Source organism: Ambystoma mexicanum, chromosome 3q (genome assembly GCF_040938575.1).
Source record: "Ambystoma mexicanum isolate Mex_15411 chromosome 3q, UKY_AmexF1_1, whole genome shotgun sequence".
NCBI classification, from domain to species: Eukaryota; Metazoa; Chordata; class Amphibia; order Caudata; family Ambystomatidae; genus Ambystoma; species Ambystoma mexicanum.
Genome location: NC_090926.1, coordinates 1195436104 through 1195462277, shown reverse-complemented (window position 1 = coordinate 1195462277; position 26174 = coordinate 1195436104). Strand labels below are relative to the sequence as shown.

Below are 26174 nucleotides of genomic sequence, written 5' to 3'. Positions count from 1 at the left end.
AAACATGTGAAGGGTCGTTGGAAATTCTACTGGAAAAATGGCGGTCAGTAATGCTACACTGTACCAACGTTCACCTCTGGACCACAAACCAACATTTCCACAATTGTGAACATGGCCATTTGTCCACAGAGGAGGCACGGAAGAAGATGTGGTTGATTCCTTCATCACCCACTCACAAAGCCATTGAAAAGATTGTATTTGATAAAACTATAACAAGAGATTTGAGGGGACTCACGGAATTCTGCCACACAGGAGATTTGGAGGTGTTCCACAATATGTGCCTAAAGTACAGGCCAAAACGATTGCATTTTGGCATGGGGGGCATGATAAATCGGACTCTTCTAGCGGTCTTGGCACATAACCATAATGTTGGCCGTCAACAAAGTAGGACGACCGGAACTTTAGGGACGCTTCGCTACAATAAGGCCTTCACTAAAAGAAGTAAACAATGGGTGATCAAACCAGTGTTTGAGGATATGCAATATGAGTTTATTGAGAGACTTATTGTTGATGTCCTAGATAGGCACATACATGGAGTTGTGAACGAACCTGTGCAGGGGACAACTGCATTGCCACCCAACATTGCCTCTGTTCCATGTCCACCTAAAGCAGAGCTCATTGAGAAATACACATCACAGTTTAAATGATTGTAATTTGATTGTCTGTTCTCTCGAGTCTCCTCATGTTGCAGGCCCATTGAATATGTGTATCTATGTAATGTGTAAATAAAAGTGATTGCTCAGTGTACATGCAATGTGTCTCTCCACCCTTGCCCCTCCCTTCACCGTGCAGTAGTGCGAACCACCCGGGTGTCACCTGTGACTTTGCTCTCGAGTCTCCTCATGTCGCAGGCCCATTGAATATGTGTATCTATGTAATGTGTAAATAAAAGTGATTGCTCAGTGTACATGCAATGTGTCTTTCCACCCTTGCCCCTCCCTTCACCGTGCAGTAGTGCGAACCACCCGGGTGTCACCTGTGACTTTGCTCTCGAGTCTCCTCATGTCGCAGGCCCATTGAATATGTGTATCTATGTAATGTGTAAATAAAAGTGATTGCTCAGTGTACATGCAATGTGTCTCTCCACCCTTGCCCCTCCCTTCACCGTGCAGTAGTGCGAACCACCCGGGTGTCACCTGTGACTTTGCTCTCGAGTCTCCTCATGTCGCAGGCCCATTGAATATGTGTATCTATGTAATGTGTAAATAAAAGTGATTGCTCAGTGTACATGCAATGTGTCTCTCCACCCTTGCCCCTCCCTTCACCGTGCAGTAGTGCGAACCACCCGGGTGTCACCTGTGACTTTGCTCTCGAGTCTCCTCATGTCGCAGGCCCATTGAATATGTGTAGCTATGTATTGTGTAAATAAAAGTGATTGCTCAGTGTACATGCAATGTGTCTATCCAACATTGTTCATTTGCGCATTAAATTAAACCAAACAGTATTATAAATCATTTTTCCAAAAAATATAGAATGTCTCCGTATTTATGGTTCTCTGGGGCTGCAAAGCACGCAGACAAAATGCAAAGATGGAGTGTAAATTTCAAGTCCTGTGAGATGGCCTTACACTGAATGTAGCTAACTAGGAATGTGTGCTCGTTCAAAGTGAAGGTCAGCTGCTTTGATTTTTTGCTCGGGTGCCGGAATGGCCCACGACTCAGTATAAGGTTCTATTGTTATTTGACCTTGACAAGCCGGGACCATCCCGAAAGACTTCTTTTTGGGGGTGTGGTGCAATAACGTAAGAAACGATCATGAATAAAATTTCAGAAACGATAGCCATTTGATGTTCATTCATTAGAAGAAATAACGTCGGCATAGAAGGAGTGGTATTTCGGGGCTGCCCTACGCACAGACACAATGGAAAATGCAAATATAATGTAAGTAACTCTTTAGATGAGTTTATACCGCAATTTAATTACTATACAGTAGCTTTAAAGACAGGTTAAGTTGTACTTGTTCGTTCTATGTGGCATATTGTTTTGTACCGCGCACTATCTTGAGGAGAACCATCTCCTTTTACGGAAGCACCTCAAAACCTTCCTCTTTGCTTCTGCTTTCTCTCTCCCTCTCCCCTGCTACAACTGGTCCACTGTCTGCGACCTCGGTCCTGGGCCCTTCCACTCTCCACCTGCACTGCCTCCCTGTCAACCCCTGCACTGGGGGACTGTCTCAGTATCCTACAGCCCCCCCTTCCCAGCACTTGTTCTGCACTTACCTTGCACTCGCCACCAGCTGACCCTATGTATTTATTATTTTATGCTACTTACCTTGTACTCCACTTCCCCCCTCCCCTTCCCCTTGCACTTTTACCTTCCCCCTACCCCTGCACTTGCGCGATCTGAATGGCACCTGGCCTAGTAGGATTGTTGTCTGTCTTCTCCTTGTTCCCCCCCCCTCGCCACGCCTTGAAACACTTGTGTATAGGCGCGTTGCAAATGCCATATTATATCATATCAGTGACGAAGTGGTCCACTGGCGCTCAGGCGGCTCTGAAAAAGGCGGAGGAGAGGGGGTGGGTTACTGGAAATGACGTATAATACCCAGTTGCACTGTCCTAGCTATGAAATAATTTCCCGACCTAATATATAAAATGAATAATTTTAATAAAGATCTGATGGTGAGACTAATTTCATTTTTTATGTTTTTAAAACAGGTACATCCTTCATTATTGTCTGTTTCACGAGTACCAGACACCGGCGGATGGCTTCTACAACCGCCAGTTGCTTCTCCGCGTGAACAACGTTACCACCCTGACCATTTTATGGGACGATCGCCAAGTAAAAGTATGCCCTTACGCGGTACTAACGGCTAGATGCAACATACATACCGTTGTGGTGGCCTAGTGCCTCGTTGTTGGAACAGCCATGCGATTATCGGTGCGACCGAAGAGCTTATTCTATCGTAAACCAACACCCCGTGTATTGCACACGAACATCGCTTGCCTCAAGACGAACTATTTTGGATCGAGAGCAAAGAAAAATGAAAATCGCTGAATATTCTCTAAACATTTGATGTCCAATAAATGTACTTTACCAAATTTACAATCTTGCGGTTTGATTTAAAAGTACAGTTTCATATTCCGAATTGTGGCGCGCTGTGTTGTGAGCTGATCTGTGTTGGTTTCCGGGTTCTGTGTGGAGTCGCGTAGAAGACGCCTGGGCGCGTTTGCCTACGCAGCACAGTCACGTCACGGATAGAGGCGGGGAATATGAATGTTTTGATAAAGTCTGTTTCAGGGGCGGGGGATATGATTTAGTGCCGCAAACGCAGGTGAGCCAGGTCGATGGGGGGAAATGATAGGATTATCACAAAATGGCGGCTGATTTCGAGTGCGTTAATGGACGAAAAGTCGGGTAAGGTCCATAGGAAAGTTTTCTACGATCTACCGATTTATGCTTAAAAACACATGGCCGAACCGTAGGGACAATAAAAAAAAAAGTCCCGGAACTATCCTTTAAGTTGCGTTACTGAAAACCTATCCCCTTTACTCAAATAACTATGCTAAAGGAGGTTCTAGGTACAGCGCCCTACTATAAACCTACCAAATTCAGTGCAAAAACGTTTGCTACAGGGACTTTACGGTTACTTTGCACTAACACCACCCTATCCACACTATGGTTACAGGTAAAACCGAAAACCCACAGAAATTCTCCAGTTATGGTAAGCTAAGCAACCATAACACGCGCCACCACTGTGCACTGCTAAGACTAACACCCATGACATGAAAGATGACATCACAAATGCCATTGATGACATCACTGATGACATTTCCAGTCTGGCGCCCTCTTTTTTTGTTCACTGACATATCTTGGCCAGGTGGTTTTTGGCAATGGACGGATGCAGGGCGCCGCGCACTGTATACGTTCCACAGAATGTGTGCTAAATAAGGGAGGCGTGGCACTGTGAAAACACTCAATATCACAATCTAATATACTACAATACACAACCAATTAGTTTCTGAACAAGTTCAGCTCCCCTGAAGTGAGAGCAAAATGGCACTTCAAGTACTTTAAAAAGGGGTAAAAAGACAAGGTTATAAGAATCAACAGCACAAATACTTTCATAGGCAGGGCAAAGGGTTTCAGTTCACTACAACCAGCAATTCAATTCAATAGGTCTGGGCCAAAGTCAATGGTTCAGAGTCTTGTATAGGAAAGCACAGTTCTGGTAGTAAACAGTTAAGTCTTTGCCACAGATCTTAGAAGAATTTGGTCAGACAAAAAGTTAGATGTTGGTTTAGGGAAGGACAAGTCTTCGAAGTCAGGAAAGTTTCACAAACTTTCACCGCGGCCGAACAGAGTTCTGCACCGCACTTGCACAGTACCTTGTAAGTGAAGAAAAGCTGTAGCTGAGGCAGTTGTTCCTGGCAGTTCCTGCAGATCTCGCTGTTCCTGAGCTTTAGTCGTGGGGACAAGAAGGAGGACGTCGGGAGGTTCCTGCACTGCCCACGGAAGAGTTCACAAGCTTAGCAAAATATTGGTTTAAGGTTTGAGGGCCTTAAATCCCACAAGCTGGTTTCCTTCCCCCTGGCTATCCGATTTTCAACAGCACTCTGAAGAAATTCGACCAGGCTGTGGACGGTGTCCAGGTGGCTTGCGAGTTGGTTGTTCCCACCAAACTCAAGGGAACAACTTAACCTTGAAGGGCTTCTCAGTTGATGGAGTTTCGGGCAATTTGGACCTGCAGCAGGGCTTCCCCAGTAGACCAGGAGTTGCAGCAGTCGTCTTCCTTCAGCTCGCCTTCGGTTCTTTTGTTCCAGTGGTCGACTCTGCTTTCCAAGTCCCAGAGAACTGCTTTTAAACAATTTTCCCTCATTCATTCCAGCCTGGCTGCCACTCACACAGCAGGGTGTCTGTCCTTGCCGGACAGCCAGTCGGCCAATCACGCCAGAGTGCATTCAGTCCTCCTAGGAGACTAAGCAAAGGGAGTTTCGGGCACCTCCCTCACATCCTGTCCACCCCAGACACTCAGGCGCCAGAGGAGGGCTTCAGCACTGAAGCCCGCCAAAGGCTAACGAACAAAGGGATCAAACCTGGTTTGGCACGCAGAGACAAACACAAGAAGGACCTTTCCAAAAAGAAATGGCGAAAAAAGTTGACCGGAGTCTGTTTTTACAGATAGGTCTTGGGCGTCATATTGGAAAACATGGCTGACCCAATTTTTAGCTACCGGTGTTCGCGGTCGGGAAAAATCATGGTAGTTTGTTTAAAACCACTGCCACCAGCCATTTCAAGTAGGAAAGGGTAACATTTGACTGTTACATGAGTGTTTAGACTCAGGGGAAGCTAGGCAACCCCTCCAGCACTCCATAGGAAGATAGTGTGTGCTGGGTCTGTACATTTTGAAAGACTAGTACAGTCAATTTAACTTTACATGCTCTGGGAGACAGTAGTCAGTTCCAGAGAAGGTATTTAAACCTTGGGGAGTCTGAAAAACACCCCTGTGCCACTGCACTGAGGGTGCTGTATGGCACACAGAAAAAGATGATGCCTATGGAGTTGTTTTAAAACTCCATATCCAAAGAACACAAAAGTAAAACACTGAAAATGAAAAGTTCAATGTCCCAAAATATAGCAAAAAAGCTGGATGGCTCTAAGGTAGAGGTACGTTTTGCACAAATCTCCCTAACAGCATCCATCCCCATAAAATGGAGGTATGAAAACTTTTTCTTCAGTATGTGTTATAAGTACCTCTGCGCACTGTATCTGCCACTGAGCGTCCATTACGTTTGTTAAAAGCATACTGTCTTTTTTCCCATCCCCTACCATCAAGTGGCACTTCAGTGGAATGTGCTTGCAATGTTTTCATTTACCCATATCATACATTGTAATATCGAAACAGGAGCTCTCTGCTTAGCTTCCGACAATGCTACAAAATGTTTTCCCCACTAACCCATCACCTACATAAATCGTAAAGATATGCCACCAAAAGCAGCACTGCATGTATCTTACCAACCTAAAGCAAGTTTCCAAAAGGTCACTGTCTGCACAGCTGTGCTTCTGTCTAGGCTGCCCTATTGCAACAGGCTCTTTTTAAATCTGCTCACTTCTACTCTCCACCCTCTGCAACGCATCCAGAAGAGGACTGCACGACTTGGGATGGTATCTCCTCAGCAGTGAAATGTCTGCAGTAGCTCCCAGTGGCTGCAAAGAATAAGGTGAAAACCCTCTGCATTATGCACAAGGCCTTCTGGGCCAAGGTACCTCATTACCTTAAACTCTCACTTACTATATATGTCTGTGCTCGAGGTCTTCCCTCATCCGCCTCCAACTTCCTCAGGGTCAATCGCTTCTGCAAACAACCAGTTGGTTGTAGATGTTTTCTTTCGGCTGGGGCCTCCCTCTGCAACAGCCTTCCAGCCTCCCTGAAACTTGAGAACCATTGCTGGTTCTGGAAGCACCTCAAAGCCTTTCTCTTTGCGCCTACTATTTCTCCTCCTCTCCCCGGCTGACTGCCTGGTGTAAACTGATTCTGCACTGGTTACCTGCGACTCTGTGATGTTGGGCCCATGCCACCTCCCCCCACCAGGCAGACCCCTGCACTGCCTTTCTAGCAAACCCCCCACTTGGGGACTGTTTTCCGTATCCCTAACAGTTCCAGCACCACCAGATGTGTGCACTTATCGTTGCACTTGTCATTTCTTCTTCTACTCATGTACTGCACCTTCCCCTCCCCCCGCCCATGCACTTCGGCGATGTAAGTCACACCTGGCCTAGTAGGTTTGTTGCCTCTGTGTCCACTCTGTTCCCCTATCCCTTGCCTCATTGCGCTTTGCTAAACATGTGTATAGGGGTATTACGCATGCCATAGCATACAATTGCACATCATATGATATCATACACAGAATGCATTCATAACAGTAGGATGCCAGTAGGATGCCAGCCACTTACCTTGTACACAACACAGGGTTTTATTTCTGGCAGTACCCCACTTACTGCACACTTTTCAAAAAATATCGCTCACAAACAGCACTGCATTCATGTTAAGAACTTCAAACAAGTGCATACAGTTCATGCATACACCCAGGATGCCTGGCCATTACCTTGCCCACTTCCACCATAGCCTTCTGCACTTCTTTGTACAAAGAGACCTTTGACTACACTTTTTGCGTACACACCACAACCACAAACCTTATTGACGAGTGTCTTTCGCTCAACAGTCCCATTTCCATGGCTCCCATCCTGAAAATGGCTGGATGTGGCATGTGTAATCCTGAAACTACAGCGTAATCTGTGGAGCTTTCATGCTAGGAAGGGGGGGAGTGGGAAACAGGGTAGGCGATTGGGTCTTTAGTGGTCCCTCTGAAAAGGTTTTATTTTTTCTTTGTTTTTGTGTTTTTTTTTTACGTGCTTGCAAACCCCTTTTTTGTTTTTTCTCTTTGTTTGCTTCTCCTCCTTCATTTTCTACCGAATTTAGGGCAACACTTTGTGCACAATGTACAAGAAAATGGTATTGCCAATGGCGTTGGAAGAAATGCTATTTGCATGAAAGCAGTGTATGTTTTGGAAATTCATGCTCTCATAGTGGGTGGACACCATGCCATCAGTGCACATAAATGCACACATGCTTCTGTTCATAAGACACCTTCCGAGCTGTGGCTGTGGACAAATTACACCGGCATGGTCCCATACTCCTCTTGGGGGAATGGGTGAGAAAACGACCTTGGCACTGGGAAAAATCTGCATCACTGCAGTCATCAACTTCTTCAGGTGACGGGGCAAACGACATGTAACCCAAATGTAGACCTCCATAATACACCACGACAACTTCACCAGTAACGATAGAGGCCACATATCTGCAAAGGCTAACCATCCCACCAAAAACTGAACGGATCAAGACTAGCGTCCACTCCTTCCAACCCGAATTTATCAGCAACACCTCTTTGCATGGCATACCTGTACAGATCTTGTACACATGTATCACCCACGATCAGCACTGTGCGTCTCTCCATGTCCACCAACCTCATTACACAGAGAGTATGGGGAGAAAGTAGTACCGCTCCTTCCTGTGACCCATACCTTTGAGACATGATTCTGTAATTCCTACATTTCCATTTGCATGCCCACCATGCTGAGAATGACAGGATGTGGCGCGTGTGCTTTCCCAGCTACAGCGAGGGCTACACCCCAGTAAATCAGAGACAGTCCTTCTCCCCTCTCCACTGTTCTTCTTCCAGCACTCCCTCATTGAGGATTGTGAAATATTCAGGCATGCATGCACCAATCACAGCCAAGAAGTCTGTATTCAACACTATCATTTCTGTCCAGCACTCCATATTTACTGTTCAAGTATGCGTCGCGTGTGCTTCCAAAGCACCTTCCATTCAAAGGTGTGCAAGAAAAAACTACGATGCCAGCATCCAAAATCGTCCAGAGCGGTACCCAGCACACCTTTGACCAGGGACAGAAGAGTCTACTGCTTGCCAACACCCATTGCAACATAATGGAACCATGCATGAGAACATGTGGCCATAAACCACAATCCACAAACGCAACATAGCCAGCGGCACCTCTAACCAGCCCCAGCACCATAAAACAGCGATGTATGGAAACATGTAACAGTTAGCAGATTACACAAACATACCACTGCCTCCGCCACCCCTACCCACTTCCATGCACAAAGTATTAAGTCACTGGCAACCAAACCGCACAATATTCACAACATTGGGCCTACTCCCAGGAAGCTACACAAACCAGAATGTCCAAGCACATCGAAGATTCACTACAATCCTACCCTCTTCTATCTATACTGATAGTGTTCCAACACTGCATCTAGTGGGCACACTGCAAGACTTTTTACTGCACAATCTCCAGCCATACACCGAAAACCGTAGGATGTTCCAACAATGACCGCACCCATGGAACCAACAATGTATGCATGTCAGCGCACCTCTGGTGCTCTATGAAGAGTAAAATGTGCTCCACAACCATTCTGTGCAGGTGACCACCCTCTGAAAGATGCTGTCAAAACTGCATTGCTGCAGTGGGTGTGGTGAAGGTCTTGGCTTTCGGGTGCATGGCCTGCGTCCTACGCCTTTGGCCATGAACCCAATAGTCTAGGCCTTGGCCACACCTACCACAATGTAATCCAGCCATGCATGGCAACATGTCACCAAGTACCACAATCCACACACAAACCACAGCCACTGGCACTCCTACTCAAGCTCTGCACCGTTATACAGCTATGCGTAGAAAAATTCACCTTCTACCACAATCTACAAACTTAACGCAGCTTCCGGCAACCCTACTCACTTTCATTCACATACGATGGTGTTATGCCAACCCAAACAACCAACAGTATTTACATGTCAGCTGACTTCTGGGGCTCTATTAAGTCTACAATGTGCTCCGCAACCATTCTGTAAAGGTGAAGAGTCTGTTACAGATGCAGTGTAAACTGCATTGCTGCAGTGGGTGTGGTTAAGGTCTAGACTATTGGGTGCATGGCCTATGGCCTACAGCCTTTGGCCATGCACCCAATAGTCTAGGCCTTGCCCACACCCACCGCAACATAATGCAGCCATGCATACCATCATGTGATCACGTACCACAGCCACTGCCACTACTACCCAACCTCCATACCGTAGTACAGCTATTCATGGAAACATAACACAGCGTCCGGCACCCATACCCACTTTCATTCACATAGTACGTCTCCCAGCTCTCTATTCAGTACAGAAGTCACCTGCAGTACAGAAGTCACCACTCTGTGCAATGGACATAAAGCAATCCAATGCGATATGCAGTTTATCCCGTCTCCACTTCTATGTACACACTATTGAAGAATTGCGCCCACTTCACACACTGCAATATCCATGCACATATAAGGTGCTCTTCATCCCTACCCTCTTCAATACTGACAGTAATACAACACTGCACTCTGCAGACTCACTGCACAGCTGTTCACTCCAGTAGCTGCAGCCATGGATGAAACACTGTAGGATGTGCTAAGAAGCACTGCACCCATGCAATCACCCAACTATGCAATGCTGATGTAACACACACAGAAGGGAACAATGTGAAACCTAATTCCAACCATGGCACATATTTGTCTCTGCAAGGCATCCATCCATGCAACACAACGGAGTACACGCTTTCTTATAATGTGTATGTCATGTGCAATGCACTCCCCTTCTGCAATTGAGCTCCCATGAGTCACCACAGAAATAGGTCTCCGCACCAGCTATCGTGCCGTAACAAAGCCTGCCAGCATGCAGCACACATGGAAGGCAGCTGTCCAGAGACCCGCGAATTGGCGCTGTACGCAAGGACACTGCCGGCACATCAACATCTTCGCCCACCTATTGACATATCTCAGATGATTCACTTCTTACACCCTCACCCTTTGCATCCCTTCTTCCCACCATCACATGACATAATATATGTTTTGCAAAGCACTCCCTGTCTACTATTCAGGTACCAGCAGTCAGCACAGGAAGATGTTGCGGCACAAGCTATTGTGCCGTAACGAAAGCTGCCTGCATTCACCACACATGGTTGTGGCCTGTGCAGGGACTGGCGAATTGGCTCTGTACGCACGGATACTGCAGGCACACCACCGTCTTCGTCCACCTAATAATCACATATATCTGATGAACCACTTCTCTCTCCCCCACCCTTTCCATCCCCTCTTCCCACCACCACATGCCGTACATTATGCTTGTCAGTCCCTTTTGGAGCCTCACTGTCCTCCGATACACCATGGCGGCGTTTCCCAAAAACTTTGACGCAGAGCACGATTCCCTCCAGCCAACCACCGGCCGCGTTGAAGGTTTGCCAACATCACGGCGTACTGCAAGCCAATTATACTTCTGTCCACGGAGCGAACAGGGAAATGGGTCCGTGGAGTGGACCCAGATATCACTAATTTTTTTAGACATGCATTTTAGTTCTTGCCAACAAAAGTACTGGTCGGATTTCCACCAAACACACAAAAGCACACTTTCTGACCCAAGCCCCCACTCCTTCCGCTAATTTGGTGAAAATCCGTCCAGCCGTTCGGCCTGCAGCCATGCACAATGTTTTTCCCCATTCAGTCTATGGAAAAAAAAATAATTGGGACCCCCCTATAGGTTTGCCCCCCCTGCACGAAACCTCATCAAACTTGCCAAAAGAATTCAGAGCAGGCCATATACTTTATTTTTGCAAAGTTTGGTGAGGATTCCTAATGGGGGAGCGAAGTTATAAGCCGCCAAAAAAGTACAGGTTTATAAAGCACAAACTAGGCTCTCAGGGGCCTCTGTAGATACACAAAAGGAATTAATGCAAATCTTTGAATGAATTATAACCACTGGCATTGCTATGGCCATCTTCCATTTAATCTTTTTTTAAGCCCATATGCGCAATTAAAGACTAGGCCGAGTAGTATACCAAGTTATAATAGTGCTATACACATATTGTTTAACTGTCCTGTAGCTTAGATTTTTTTGTAAATAAGAAATATCATTTTGAATAAAATGTATTTATTTCCATTATTGTTCACTGTAAACTGTACCGACTGCGTAGACGGCGGGGAGTCAGAATCTCTGCAGGATGACTTGGGCTCATTTTTAGGTCTGGCAAGAACTTAGATCGCTGCCAGAGAAAGCTAATGAAAATACATGACACAGAAGGTCTCTGGTGTCGGAGAGTTGCTCGGTCAATGGGTAACCAGTGCATCCTGCTCAAAGCTCTGTTACAGCAACTGCCATTTTCTAAGGACCAATGGAGATGTTTAAGCTGGTGAGGGGTTTGTGGAATGTTGCTTTAAAGTTTTGTGTGTTCATGCTGGCTGGTACATTACTGGTACATTACTGTTTTTTTGTGTGCTGATTGGGAACTTAAGTTGTGGAGAGAAATAACAACTAATCTTGATTAGAAACAATGTGCGGCTATTGTAAACATATTTATTGGGTTTAATGGGGCAATAAGCCCCTCAACGGGTGGCCATTAACGACCTAGGCATAGGCATAGATACAGGCCTGAGCGTAGCCAATATGCAGTGGCGCCCCCAGAAATGTTTCATAGGGGTGGCCTGATGAGGCCACAGGAAATCTTGGGGTGGCACACAGGGTGCCACACAGGGGTGGATCCAGCCTCAACATTTTGGCGGGGCTGGATGGAGGTTTTGAAAACCGTTAGTAAGACGGGACATTAAACCTTCTGCGCTAGTGATTTCCCCCCAAACCCACCCATCCTACCGTCCTCTCCCCAAGCCCAGGAGTCTGAGTAGATATCACGCCTTCCTTTGGCCCATTAGATCCATCTTTCACCCCAACTCACCAGAGGCTTAGCTATTATTCTGTAACAAGTGGGGCCTGGAGCCAATGTAGGATGGCCTACATTAAGAAGAGTCTGCGGAAGGAAGGCACTTGTTCTGCCCCCAGCCAAATGCATAGGAGTGACAGAGAGTAGTGGGGGAGGGCGAACCAATCAAGGGGGGTTTGTCCCCTTGAGAAAAGGTTTTAAATAACTGGTTAAAAAAGTGCATTTTACAGTATACTTGCTGTGATAAATTAGGTAAAAAGCCACACAGTTTACATTCGGTTTTGTAGGGTAAGGCATACAAAGTACGTTAGATGCCAAGCCGCCAACAATGCATAGGAGCATTTTCATTTTGTCTGCTATATGCCAGTACTCTGCAAGTGTAAAAAAGCATTTTCATATTGATTGTGGTCACACATGTCCATTCTGGTGCACTTATATATGCCACTATTCCCACATAGGAAAATACTCATGTTTGCTTTGTTCATAATGCCAGTAACCATACTATGACAAAGTATGTTTATGCTAGCTCTCCCAATACATGCCAGTATCTCCATGTAAGAACATACTCCTATTAGCTTTGCCTTAATGCCAGTGAAAAAAATCCATGCCCGAGTAAGAAAACATATCCTTGCTGGCTACACAAATCCCCCACTCCCCATATAAGAACACTCATGTTGTATTTGCTCCCTAACGGCAGTAAACATCTCATGCCACAATAAAAAAAACAGCTTTGCAGGCAGCACAAATGCCCCCACCCCAATGTAAGAACACTTATGCTGCCGTTGGCCTTAACACCAGTAAGAAACTGCAATGCCACAGAAAGAAGACATGCTCTTGCTGGCTAGCCAGTAAGTTGCTCAGTGGGCTGAGCGCATGCTCTTGTAATCTGAGTGTGATTTGCAGGTTCAAATCACGGCAAGGCCAACTCAGCCTTTCATACATACTTCAAAGTGACCTCCCTGATCTCTACCCTCCTCTACGGACCGTCTACTATTACGTTGCTTGTGCACCTTGTTACCCCTCTCTTATGTACTGTACTGTTTTCCCTGCTCACCAAGTTGTATCACTGCCATGATACTTACGGGTTTGGGCTATGTCAATAAATGCAATAAATAAAGCTCTTTAAATGAGTGCAAACTTCGGCTGGGTGATATATTTGATGTAAATTTGTTCTCTGTACATCGCTTTGGCCAAAGTACTATATAAATAGCATATCATCACACAAATCCGCCCATATAAGTACAATCATGTTGCACGCATCATGTTATATTCCCCATGTAAGAATATGTATGTTGCCTTTGACCTTAAACACCAGTAAAATAAAGACCCAATTCAAAATAAGGAAACATGCGCTCCCCATGTAAGAACACTCATCATGTTGCCTTTTACCTCAATGCGAGTACAACATTCTATGCTACAGTAAGACCCAGTCAGGTCAGCCCCACTGTAGTATTCTCCCTCCTCTAACCCCCACTCCAACCCCACCATCACATAAAAACACTCACATTGACTTTCCTTTGCCCAAAAACGGCAATAAAACATGCCATGCTCTTGTCAAAATATGTCAATGCTCCAATGCCCCTCCTCAGATACACAGTGATATGGAGACATTCAGACACATGCACCCACACAGCTGATCTGTCATTCACACGAGTACCCAGAACATTTAGATTGTGCGCTCGTTAACACGCACATCACACCATCCACACTGCATTCATTCACAGGTGTGCACTTGCAGACAAGGCCTAGCATACAAACATACAACCACCTACACACTCCATTGCATACATACATACTTTCATCCATGCATGCCTACATACATACAATCCCCACATGCACACAAATATACGTTTTCTTTTGTTAATGGTAATTATTGAAAGCATGGGCCATGTAAAAGCTGAGCCAGCAGTTAAGCCTTTAGCTGCAACATGGGGGTGGAGGGAGTCCTACTGATGGGCTGGCAGGCTTTTGTACTCAGCCTTCACCCTTCGCTTCAATGCCTGTTTTCTCACCTCGGAGAGCAGTGTATTTGTTTAAGATGACTGCTGTGTCAGAGGGGCGGGGGGCTTTAGCCCTCCCAAGCCCAGGCGCACGGGAGGGCCCAAATAATCCATGCCAGAGTGATATTAACTGGCCATTGATAGTAGCAGGTGCAAACGGTGTGAGTGCCTGGGCATCTAATAGGAGTGCCTTGCAATGCCTAATAGGTCTACACAAGCCAAAACTGCTGACTTTGCCAATACTTGTTTTTAACAGGACTTCAACACTGGACACGCATAGTGTTTATAAATTGGGTGCTAGACCTGGTTAAGGCATTTCTATTACATAAGTAGCACATTTCATTTACAGCACAAATGAAGTCATTAACACTCAGAATACAGCCTTTGAAGGGCCTGCCAGTGTTTTCTTCAAAGCAAAGTTTGATGGCAAACCATGAACAAAGAGAGCTCAAAGAATTCCCACTAGGATGTGCTTTGGCAGGGGTTGGGGAGAGAGGGAGGGTACTTGGTTGGAGGGACCATAGGGATTAGAATAGCCATGGGCAGGCAATGGGTGGGTAAATAACCAAACATTACATTAAAGCTTTGTTTCCCTCCTCATATGCCATCTCCCCCCATCTGTACTTCTAATGCAATAGTTTCAGCTTTTAGGTGGATCTGCCACATAATAGCCCAAACTAAAAAGGGGCATTTAAAAAAGGAGCCTTGTAAGGCATACTCCAATTCATTGTAGGGTTAGGGTGTGCCTTAGAGTGGTCTAACTGCCTCTTTTTAGCCAAGTATTATCAGATTTGGCAAAGAGATCAACGGACAACACAGGATAGTGGGCCAGTCAGAGAGAAAAAGGCAAGTCTAGGAAATATGGCAGTAGTAGTACTGCATGGCATGCTCGGATATGAGGAAATACAATACGTTAGAAACGTGGCACGGATGTGGGGTAGTGCAACATAGGAGCAAAAGAAAACATGCTAGTTAGACGACAGAGTGCATCATCTTTATTTAGTTTTGTCATAATGGGCTGGGGATACAGAACTATCAGGGAAAAGGGTCTTTCCACAATAAAATAGGATATTGTTCTCTGAGAACACTAAGAACAGAGTCAGAATCGGATCTATTATTTATTGAGTGTCACGATTTCTAACCTAATAGGGATACTGGACACCCTTAGAGGCTTCTATTCCAGTGCACATTTGCTAATTTATAGCCCACCTGTCCTCGAAAATGCTTAGTTCTAGACAAAGGTAGGGTTTGGGTTAAACACCTACAGGTTCAAGGGGCATTACATTAGAATTCATAAAGGTTAATTCCGTATGATAAATGTGGCAACCCCTGGAGAGACACATTTTGCTGATCATCCTAGCAATGACAACACTGATCTTTCCCAGGATTCCCAGATTCCTGAGTGGTCTTGCAGTGCCACCCCCCTGGTGCCACACACATACTATCCTCAGCTGGCTCTGAAGTGTTTGCCAGGAACCATTCAATCCCCCAGTCAGCGACACAGCCCAGGTCTCCTTTTCATAGCCTGGAACACAGCCTGGAAGCACGAGCCAAAGAAGAAATGCGCGCGCTCAGGCTGTGTTTCCGGGTCCACTGAGCATGCGCAAATCGATCAATGGGGTGCAGGGCCACCATGTCTCTCTGATCTGACTAGAGTCCATCCAAGGTCGCAGCAAAAAAGAAAGATTTGTTTTCGCACTGAACTGGGCATGTTATTGTTCATGCACAGTTCAGTGCGAAAAAGATTTTTTTTTTTGCTTTTTCGCTGGGGTGGCCGATGGGGGGGCCACCATTTCTAAAAGGGTGGCCATGGCCCCCCTTGGCCACCCCTTGGTGGCGCCCCTGCCAATATGACCTCCTTCTTAAGTCATATTGGGTGGGGCAATTGTGTCTTCAGGGTGTAAATGTGTCACCTTGGCCGGTGTCCTGCGGGAACCTAAACCGGCACCAGGAAGTCTGCCCAAGAACATATCAGAGGAACATGATTGAGCAGCAATGATTGGGATATAGAGTTTGCAATGGCGTGGCCTGCATGAAGGACAACTATCTCAGGTTTTCATGAATTTCAAACTGGTAACATTCTGCCTTTGTTTCTACCAAGTATGTTAATACGATATGAATGATATGATAGGTTATTTATTACGTTCTTAAAACCCAAAGGTTTCTAAGTGCAGACACGGGGTTCGAACCTATGTTGCTCCGCATCTTTTGGCTTCCAAGGCGAGCACGTTGCCCTTGAGTTATCCTCCCGAGTTATGGGGCGGGTGCAAGGCCCACCGTGTGTGCCTGCGTCCGTGAGACTGGAAGCTGGATGCTTGCGGATGCTAGCAGCCCTGTCAGAGTGATATTAGGAGCCAGGGAGAGGCACAGTGACAGCGGCAACCTGTCACCGGCCAGCTTCCCAGTGGTAGCTGCCAGACACTGGACCACACTACCAGCCACACCTAGGCCAGAAGCTTCCTTCTGGACCTTCCGCAAACACTTGCAAACATGGCTCTTCACTCAGGAATCTCTAAAAGAAACTTTGATCAGCAATCAGCACGGTATTAACAGCCATGCTCACTGTAACGTAAGATGACGTTATAATCCAGCCCCTTGTAAATGTATGCCTTTGTATATGGTTAACTATGTAACCTGTGTGTTTTTACTCTTCGATGCCTTCGGGTTGGGTGCGCTTTACAAATTGCAAAATAAATAAATAAACCTACCTGTGAAAGGAAAGGTGGCTGGTCTCGACTTACAAAGTCTCCGTCCAGAGTTACACACACAGTGCAAGAACAAAACAGGAACCGCAAAGACAACGGATTTGAATTCAGCGGAGCCAAGCCCAGCAGAGGGGAAGACACAGCTGCGCAGGGTTTGCCGATTGTGAACTCTTCAGCTGGTCCAAAATACATATAAAAAGACCTGATTCCTTGTCCCGGATGAGGCTGCTGATCGATAGAGATGGAGAGAGAAGTGATGATTTTGAGCGGTGAGGAGTCATCAGTGAAGGACAATGAAGATGGAGAGAAGAAGTAAAGTTACAAATGTACAGCAGCCTTAAAGGGAGAAAGCACCAGCGTCCCAGTTCTGCCCAATCTATTGCACTGTGATGACTAATCTACTGCATGTTTGGGCACCAGCGTCCCAGTTCTGCCTAATCTATTGCACTGTAATGATTAAACTACTGCATGTTTGGGCACCAGCGTCCCAGTTCTGCCCAATCTATTGCACTGTGATGACTATACTGCTGCATGTTTGGGCACCAGCGCCCCAGTTCTGCCTAATCTATTGCACTGTAATGACTAATCTACTGCATGTTTGGGCACCAGCGTCCCAGTTCTGCCCAATCTATTGCACTGTGATGACTAAACTACTGCATGTTTGGGCACCAGCGTCCCAGTTCTGCCCAATCTATTGCACTGTGATGACTATACTGCTGCATGTTTGGGCACCAGCGTCCCAGTTCTGCCTAATCTATTGCACTGGAATGATTAAACTACTGCATGTTTGGGCACCAGCTTCCCAGTTCTGCCCAATCTATTGCACTGTGATGACTATACTGCTGCATGTTTGGGCACCAGCATCCCAGTTCTGCCCAATCTATTGCACTGGAATGACTAAACTGCTGCATGTTTGGGCACCAGCGTCCCAGTTCTGCCTAATCTACTAAACTGGAATGACTAAACTGCTGCATGTTTGGACACCAGCGTCCCAGTTCTGCCTAATCTTTTGCACTCTAATGACTAAACTACTGCATGTTTGGGCACCAGCGTCCCAGTTCTGCCCAATCTATTGCACTGTGATGACTAATCTACTGCATGTTTGGGAACCAGCGTCCCAGTTCTGCCCAATCTATTTTACTGGAATGAATAATTTGCTGCATGTTTGGGCACCAGCGTCCCAGTTCTGCCCAATCTATTGCACTGTAATGACTAAACTGCTGCATGTTTGGGCACCAGCGTCCCAGTTCTGCCCAATTTATTGCACTGTAATGACTAAACTACTGCATGTTTGGGCACCAGCGTCCCAGTTCTGCCCAATCTATTTTACTGGAATGAATAATTTGCTGCATGTTTGGGCACCAGCGTCCCAGTTCTGCCCAATCTATTGCACTATAATGAGTAAACTGCTGCATGTTTGGGCACCAGCGTCCCAGTTCTGCCCAATTTATTGCACTGGAATGACTAATCTACTGCATGTTTGGGCACCAGCGTCCCAGTTCTGCCTAATCTATTGCAGTGTCCAGGGTCGGACTGGGACAAGAAATAGGCCCGGACACCCAAATAAAAGTGGCCCACCCCTCGCCTCAAAAAAGTGGCCCTCAAACCATCATCCGTGAATCGCGTCAATTCACGACTTTACATAAAAAGTTACTCATGGAGGGTTCATGTGTCTGTTGCATGTAATGTTTTGTGTAAACACTTGAGAAAGTGATAACATACAACACGTACTGGCCTTAACAATCTGTGCTTGCATTACCACTGTAACACATTTTCATGCTGCCTCTTGTCCCACTTCTGCCCCACCCATGTCACTCTTCTTGTCCAAGTATTGCTGAAAGCTGCTTTCCCTGCTCGAATTCCACCCCAGGGCTGCCATTGTGCTGCCCCATATGAAATTGAATGGAAACTCGTTCCACTTAAACACGTGCATAACAAATACAGGCTATTACTTCTACGTTTGCAAGTATGTTCGTAGGTAGTAACAAAATTACATGCTATTCCCAACTGTGTAGGTTCCAACTTAACTGTAAACTATTTATCATTCTATGTGGATTCATATGAAGGCACTAGCAACGGATCAAGGAGGTTTCGCACAGTTTCTGGCTTGAATGATGATGCTCTTTCACCCTATCATGTAACAGTAAGCATGCAACAACCTTCCCACACAGCGCAGTACTCACGGCCCCCTGTGCAGTTTCCTCCAGGGCCGAACCAAAAATGCTAAATGCTGGTTTAGGCCAGTTTTTTTGGTCAAAGTAGACCACTTCTTGGCCAATGTGGGCCAGTTTGACGAGCTACTTCACTATGGGGTTAGTAGTTTTGACCAGTGTTGCTGAATAAATATTCTTTAAAATACACAATTTACATCACATTTTATTTTAAAAAACTCCCCCTTGGTTACTATTCAAACAGTGTCACCAAAGGAATTAATAGCCACTTGCAACAGTGGGACACTTTTTTTTACCAATATGGCCCAGTTACAGTTGAATGAGTAACTTCACTATGCGACTAATAGTTTTGACCATTGTTGCTGAATCAATATTCTTTAAATTGCACAATTAGCATTACGTTTTATCAAAAAATCCCTGGGTACTACTCAAACAGTCTGTCACAAAAGGAATTAATTGCTATTTGCAACTGGCCTGGGACATTTTTTTGATGGTCCCCGAGACAATTGTATGCCCAGCCTGACCCGCCTCGCCCTGTCCCTGAAGTCATGTGTTGTCTTGTCGACCGACAATCTATCACCACACAGAGCACTTTGTATTCTGGGACTTCTAGTTCTGTTGTTCCTTCTTAAAATATGTGCCAGCAAAACCCAGCATATAAAATAAATTTGGCAAATAGACAGTACGGTACGAAGGTGTCACACACAACATGGAAGGTGTGATGGGACTACGGATGCAGGAGACCTCCACATAAATGCGAGATCTATTGACTGCACCACAAATCCTTCCACTACTATAATGAGCCACAATTCCTGACTAGAGCACAAGCACTCTGCTAAGCAAGCCTTGGCCCCCCCACAACCTCCTGCCCTCATACTATCTGAGATAAGCACAGAAGGTGTAGGTCTGTCCACCATCATGCCCCCAGTCTCGGGGACAATGTACCTCTGCTTCTTCACCTTCAACCAGGCCTTTAATAACCTAAACTCTGAAATTCTAATTAGAACTATAGAGATAGGGCCTGATTCATTAACTTTTTTGCATGGTTCAAAGTGACTTTGCACTGCAAAAATACACTTTGCACAGTTCCATGAATCGGGGTGTTTGTTGTCAATGCAAAGTCACTTTGCACCAGTGAAAAGTCACTTTGCATCATGAAAAAATTCTATGAATCAGGCCCTTAATGTTAATCACTTCACACGGTTCCCTAGACTTCCCACTGAGCATCATTCTCTTCTGTCTGCCAATCCTCTTCTCTTACCTTATTGCCAACTAGTGCTTTGAAGTGACTGTAAAGTGGGCTTCAGCGCTACATAAAAACTAAAAAGAAACAAATCGATGGGCAGAATGCAAACTGCGAGAAAAAAATATCCATCCTTTTTAAGAGTTACAAAACGAAATAACAGGACTGCACATCCCTTCTAGTTCTAATACAATCTATTCATTTTAATGGGAGTTACAGCCTTTGAGATATATCTATTATTTACTGTCTAAAGCATCCAAACGGGTCTATCTCCAACACGAAACACAATTGCTCTAAAGCAGTGGTTAAACACAGCCTATGCGCTGCGTTGAGTTCCTGTGAAATTTCTTGCCAGTGGCAGGGTTTGTGTTGCTTGCGCACTGCCCATTTCAACAACTCCTCTCGGATGGATGGGGCAGACATTGGAAAGGGAGACACTTAAAAAGCAGCAGTAGCTGCTTGAGCGGTGTAATTATTATACAGGACACACTTTCATTGCAAATAGGAAAAAAGTCTGCTTTCATGAGTATGTCTGAGGAATGGCGTCAGTTTAAAAAAAATCTATTATTTTCTATAGTACGGGCTGCACAATTAGTGCTTGAAGCTCCACTGCCAGTCAGCAAGAACATCATTTAGCAATCCCAAAACTGGCGCACACGCACTGGGAAAGGAGAACAAAGTTTATGCGTGCCTGCCAACTAACCTCTGCAGCTCGCTGGATTATGTTCTTTCCCCCATGACTGTGTGCACGCCTTCCCCACAGCCTCTGCAGGGAGCACTTTGATCCTCTCCGCAGGCAGTCAGCACTCGAAGTCTCGCTTCCTTTTGAATGCAGAATTCGAAAGGAAGCGAAACGAAACTGAATGCTAAATGGCCTGCTCTGCTCTCTCACCTGTGGGCACATGGGCGCGCTCCGCCGGACGAAGCCTGTTACTTTTAGCAAATGTAACAACACCACGCCCGCCCAGGCAGCACTGCCGGCGCCATCAGGCTGAGTGCAGAGGCAGCCCAGAGTGGAAATGCTAATGGAATTAATGATTTATTACGTGTGTGTGTGTGACTGATGCGGTGTAATTATTATACAGGACACACTTTCATTGCAAATAGGAAAAAAGTCTGCTTTAATGAGTATGTCTGAGGAATGGCGTCAGTTTAAAAAAAATCTATTATTTTCTATAGTACGGGCTGCACAATTAGTGCTTGAAGCTCCACTGCCAGTCAGCAAGAACATCATTTAGCAATCCCAAAACTGGCGCACACGCACTGGGAAAGGAGAACAAAGTTTATGCGTGCCTGCCAACTAACCTCTGCAGCTCGCTGGTTTATGTTCTTTCCCCATGACTGTGTGCACGCCTTCCCCACAGCCTCTGCAGGGAGCACTTTGATCCTCTCCGCAGGCAGTCAGCACTCGAAGTCTCGCTTCCTTTTGAATGCAAAATTCGAAAGGAAGCGAAACGAAACTGAATGCTAAATGGCCTGCTCTGCTCTCTCACCTGTGGGCACATGGGCGCGCTCCGCCGGACGAAGCCTGTTACTTTTAGCAAATGTAACAAAATAACAACACCACGGACCACGCCCGCCCAGGCAGCACTGCATCAGGCTGAGAGCAGAGGCAGCCCAGAGTGGAAATGCTAATGGAATGAATGATTTATTACGTGTGTGTGTGTGACTGATAAATCGGCCCCTAAGTGCTAAATAAAACCGGCCCACAGTCCAGTCAGCTCCAATTCTTATCGGCCACGGGCCGGTTGGCCGACTGCTCAATCCAACGCTGGCAGTGTCCCAGTTCTGCCCAATCTATTGCAGTGTCTCAGTTCTGCCTAATCTATTGCACTGTAATGACTAACCTACTGCATTTTTCAGTCGCTAGTTGCCATGTACTGCCTAAACTACTGCCCAGTCACTGCCCCGCTACTGCATCTTTACCTTTCCCTCTCTCCCTACAAATCTTCTACCCCTTGGCGGTCCTTCACATCCTTTCAACCCAACATTTCCCCCTTTCTACCCCCTTCAGAAAAGACCACATGTTCAACCTACTTACTGTAACCTCAACCATCCCCCACCTACTCATTAGTATCCCCAAGACCTTGCCTCCATTCCTGACCCCAACAGTCATGCCACACACACACACTCACCCAGAATCCATTCACACAGAAATCAGAGAGTGCGCGGCTTGTACATTGATCGTGGTTTTCCAGCGTTACTCATCACTGTCAGGCACAATGAGACGGTCCAATGGTGGAGGACAGATAAAAGGGTGAGAGGGAGCTAAGGGGTGATGAGAAGTGACCCTCTCTCTGCCGCCGACCCCGTAGGAGTAATATGGCAGATCCCAAGACCTCACCTCCATTTCTGCCCACTACAGTCATGTTATGTTATGCTATGTTAGAAATGTGTATTGCGCATATCCATAGGAACCAAGCAGCAAGCTGCATCTAGGCACAGATCATATCAAGATAGCACAACAGATATTATGGATGTATATAAACAACTGCATTTTCAGTTTCTTCCCATAGAATCGATCTGTCGTAGATATAATGGAGTAAATTCCAAGCCCGGGGGCCGGCCACCGAAAAGCGTCTGTCGCCCCAGGTGGTTTTAGACAACCTCTGATCCCTGATCCAGGGATCGCAAGCAGCGTGTAGGTTTATAGATCTTGATTTTTGATGACAAATATGACGGTGCCAAATCATGAATACATCTGAACACAAGACACAATCATTTGAACTGAATCTGCCGCTCAACAGGCAGCCAACGAAGGCTTCTACGGAAGTCAGAGACCGATGATATCCGGGGCACGCCACGCGCACATGCTCCAAGCCCATTTACACACCCGATTCAGAGAGCACGAGGCTCGCAGAGTGATCATGGCTTTCCAGTCTCAGTCCCAGACATTGAAAATTCTGTGTGCCCGTGCGAGCTGCGGATTGGTTCACACATTACAAAAAGAGTTTACCAGGTTCTTGCAGCCATATTTTTGGTGGAAGGGATCATGGACACGAATTAGCGGCTGTTCGGGGAGAACATAGGAGGTGCAGCCTGAGGTAAAGCAAGTCCAGGCAACTAGATGATTAACACCTGCTTTATTTAGGAGGTACATTGTAACAACCCTACGGACACCACTCCCATACTTGCCAACATGACCCTTTCCAATCTGTAGATGCTTATCCAGTCCTGGGTTTTTTCTTTGCATTCTGGGATTTATAGTTCCACTTTTCCCTTTATTAAACTCGGACTACAAGTCCCAGAATGCAAAGAAAAAACTAGGACTGGATCAGCACCTACAGATGGAATGGGTCATGTTGGCAACTATACACGCCATTTCCACCAGCAGAAATGCAACGACTTCTCCCATGTGCCCTATACCGCACGCCCTCATTCCACCTTCCATATTCTACATGCTATCAAAATATTATCATTACAAACCAAAACACAGCCAAGCTAGAAGAGCCTCGATGACAGAGCTGCCTCATTCCAAGGGAGCAACCCCAGGCTTTATTGACTCAGCCCATGGAGTCGTGGGCAAGTGATTGCTAACTCAGACATTGGGTGACATAGTTAAAGGAGGAGTAGAGGGCAAGTAATGACATCAAGATAAATGGGGCCAACTTTGTGTCACCCTTGAAGCCCTCATTATCCCAGTCAACGATCGGGTCATGTATAACAAGCATTGGTAAAGCCAACAGTTTGGGTGATTTTGTCTAGCCATGGGAAAGGCACCTGCCAGGTACCTCTTTGAGAAAACTTTGCTTTGAGAAAACACTGGCAGGCACTTCGACTGCAATGTTTGCTGCTAAGGCTTGATTAAAGTGAGCTCTCAGAGTTACCAAGTGGGGGGTGTTTTTATGGGCGTGGAGGTGCAGGAATTTGGAGGGAATGGCCATAGGCATTAGCATGGCCATGGGCAGTCACTGGGTGGGCAAATAACCTAACAACATATACAAGCTGTGTGTCCTCTCATATGCCATTACTTCCTATTTGTACTCTAATGCAATAGTTTCGGCTTATAGGTGGCGCTAAAGTAGCCCATACTAAGAGAGCTTGTAAAAGGGTTGGCATTGCGTAAGTTGGAGGAAAACGAGAGAATGCAAAGAGGACAGTGAAGGAAAAGGATCATGAGATGGAGGCTGCAAAAGAAAAGAGAGTGAGACAGAGGGTGGTAGAGAGAGAGATGGACAAAGAGAGTGAGAGAGAGAGAGAGGGAGAGAGAGAGAGAGAGAGAGAGAGAGAGAGACGAAGACAAGTGCAAGAGTGTGAAAGTAAAGCAAGGCATTTGGAAGGGACAGAGAAGATTAAGGAGAATTATTTGTGTATAAAACAGGGATTTGCATCGCAAATCCCAGTTTGGCGAATGTGGATTTGCGGGCAGAATGGCACACACATCCCTGTTTTACACGCACACAATTCCATGAATCAGGGCCCTAATGTATAATGAAGGATTTCGAATTCTGGCAGCATGATTATAAGGTGACTGGGCTAAAGTCAAATCATACCTCGACGGGTTGAAGTTTACCATTGTAAGGTTCAGTCTGGCACTCCGTTTAACACATCTTGTCCTGAATGGTTTTAATTCGAGGTGATAATATTAGATGAACTAATCAGAGGATTTAAGAATTTGGTAAGGGTGGCAAAAGTTCCTTAGGTTTGTACTGAGATACTATTCTGCAAATAAATTGCTCTGGCCTCAACAATGTTTTTCTTGGGTTCCTTCAGGGCTGGTTTAGTACCCTCTCAGCTAGCCGTGTCCCTAGATCTCCTCCTTTCTCTTTCTTTCTGATGATAATGTTGCTTCATCGTCACTAAGGTTGGAGAATACCATGGGTAGAGGGAAAGAGGCTTTGGTGACCGAGATTCATTTCAGTTTGTTAGTACCTACAGAAAAATACACATCACATTTGGTGGCCTTCTCACAGGCTACTAGGATAGTGGCAAAGTCATCCCAAGAGATCTTTGCTAGGTCTTTTTTATTGCGACTCCATGTCTGGTCCTTAAATTGATGGGGCGGGGAGGCGGGTATGTAACGCCTGAGGTGTAACAAAGGAAAAACAATATAACGGAATTATATCCCAAAGGTCGGCTGCATAAGCTAGATGGGGGCATTCAGACAGATATTGAGTTCCCCAATAACCAATAATCGTATATACCTGAGAACAATTCTGTTAAGGAATTGATCCAGATTATCTAAGCAGGTCCTTGCAGGGCCTGGGGCTTCGAAGCATAAAACAGTCATAAAAGCGAAAGAAACAAAGATTAAAATGTCCAATTTGAGAGACCTCATTCCCAATTTGTATCCTCAAATCGTAATATGTTCCAATGAGATTTATATATACCAGCAATCCCTGCTGCCATATGCATTGAGCGGTTTAATCATTTGATGTAGTAGTTTTGGGGAACCAAGGAATGAAACATGGAGATGGACACATCATTGAACCAGGTTTCAGTTAAAAACAGAAAATCCAGCTTGTTCTCTTCAATCTGTTTCGATGTATGTGCTTGGGTGTATGTGGATCACTGAGATGGAATAAAGATTGCTGGAGAATGTTACAATATGTAGAATGCTGTAGATGTAGAATGTTATTACTTGATTGTAGTCAGTTGGCTTGCTGTCCTCCAGAGTATAGTAGGTGTAAAGTGATCTATCAGGAGTACACTTTTGAGAAGAAGGGGTTGGAGAAAGTGTCAAGGAGGGTGGCATGTTGGGTGGCCAGGTTGCAAGGACACAAATTTGATGTGGGGGTTATTTCAGGAAAGGTGAATGTGAGGGCAGACCGTGTATTGAGACTTTGTGAGGATGAGGGTGAGATCCA

At 45.8% G+C, this 26174-nt stretch overlaps 1 protein-coding gene across 2 annotated transcripts in view; it reads right to left on the bottom strand.

Annotated features, from left to right (window-relative positions):
- LOC138447740 (complement C3-like) overlaps nt 1-26174 on the bottom strand; it is a 2843165-nt gene that overhangs the window by 2812151 nt on the left and 4840 nt on the right. The window contains exon 1 of one of the 2 annotated variants that reach the window (XM_069604046.1): nt 21071-21170. The exons of the other annotated variant lie outside the window; for it this stretch is intronic. The gene's annotated coding sequence lies outside the window, so the exon portion shown is untranslated. Of the gene's footprint in view, nt 1-21070; nt 21171-26174 lie in introns of those variants that run through there. 2 annotated transcript variants of the gene reach the window in all.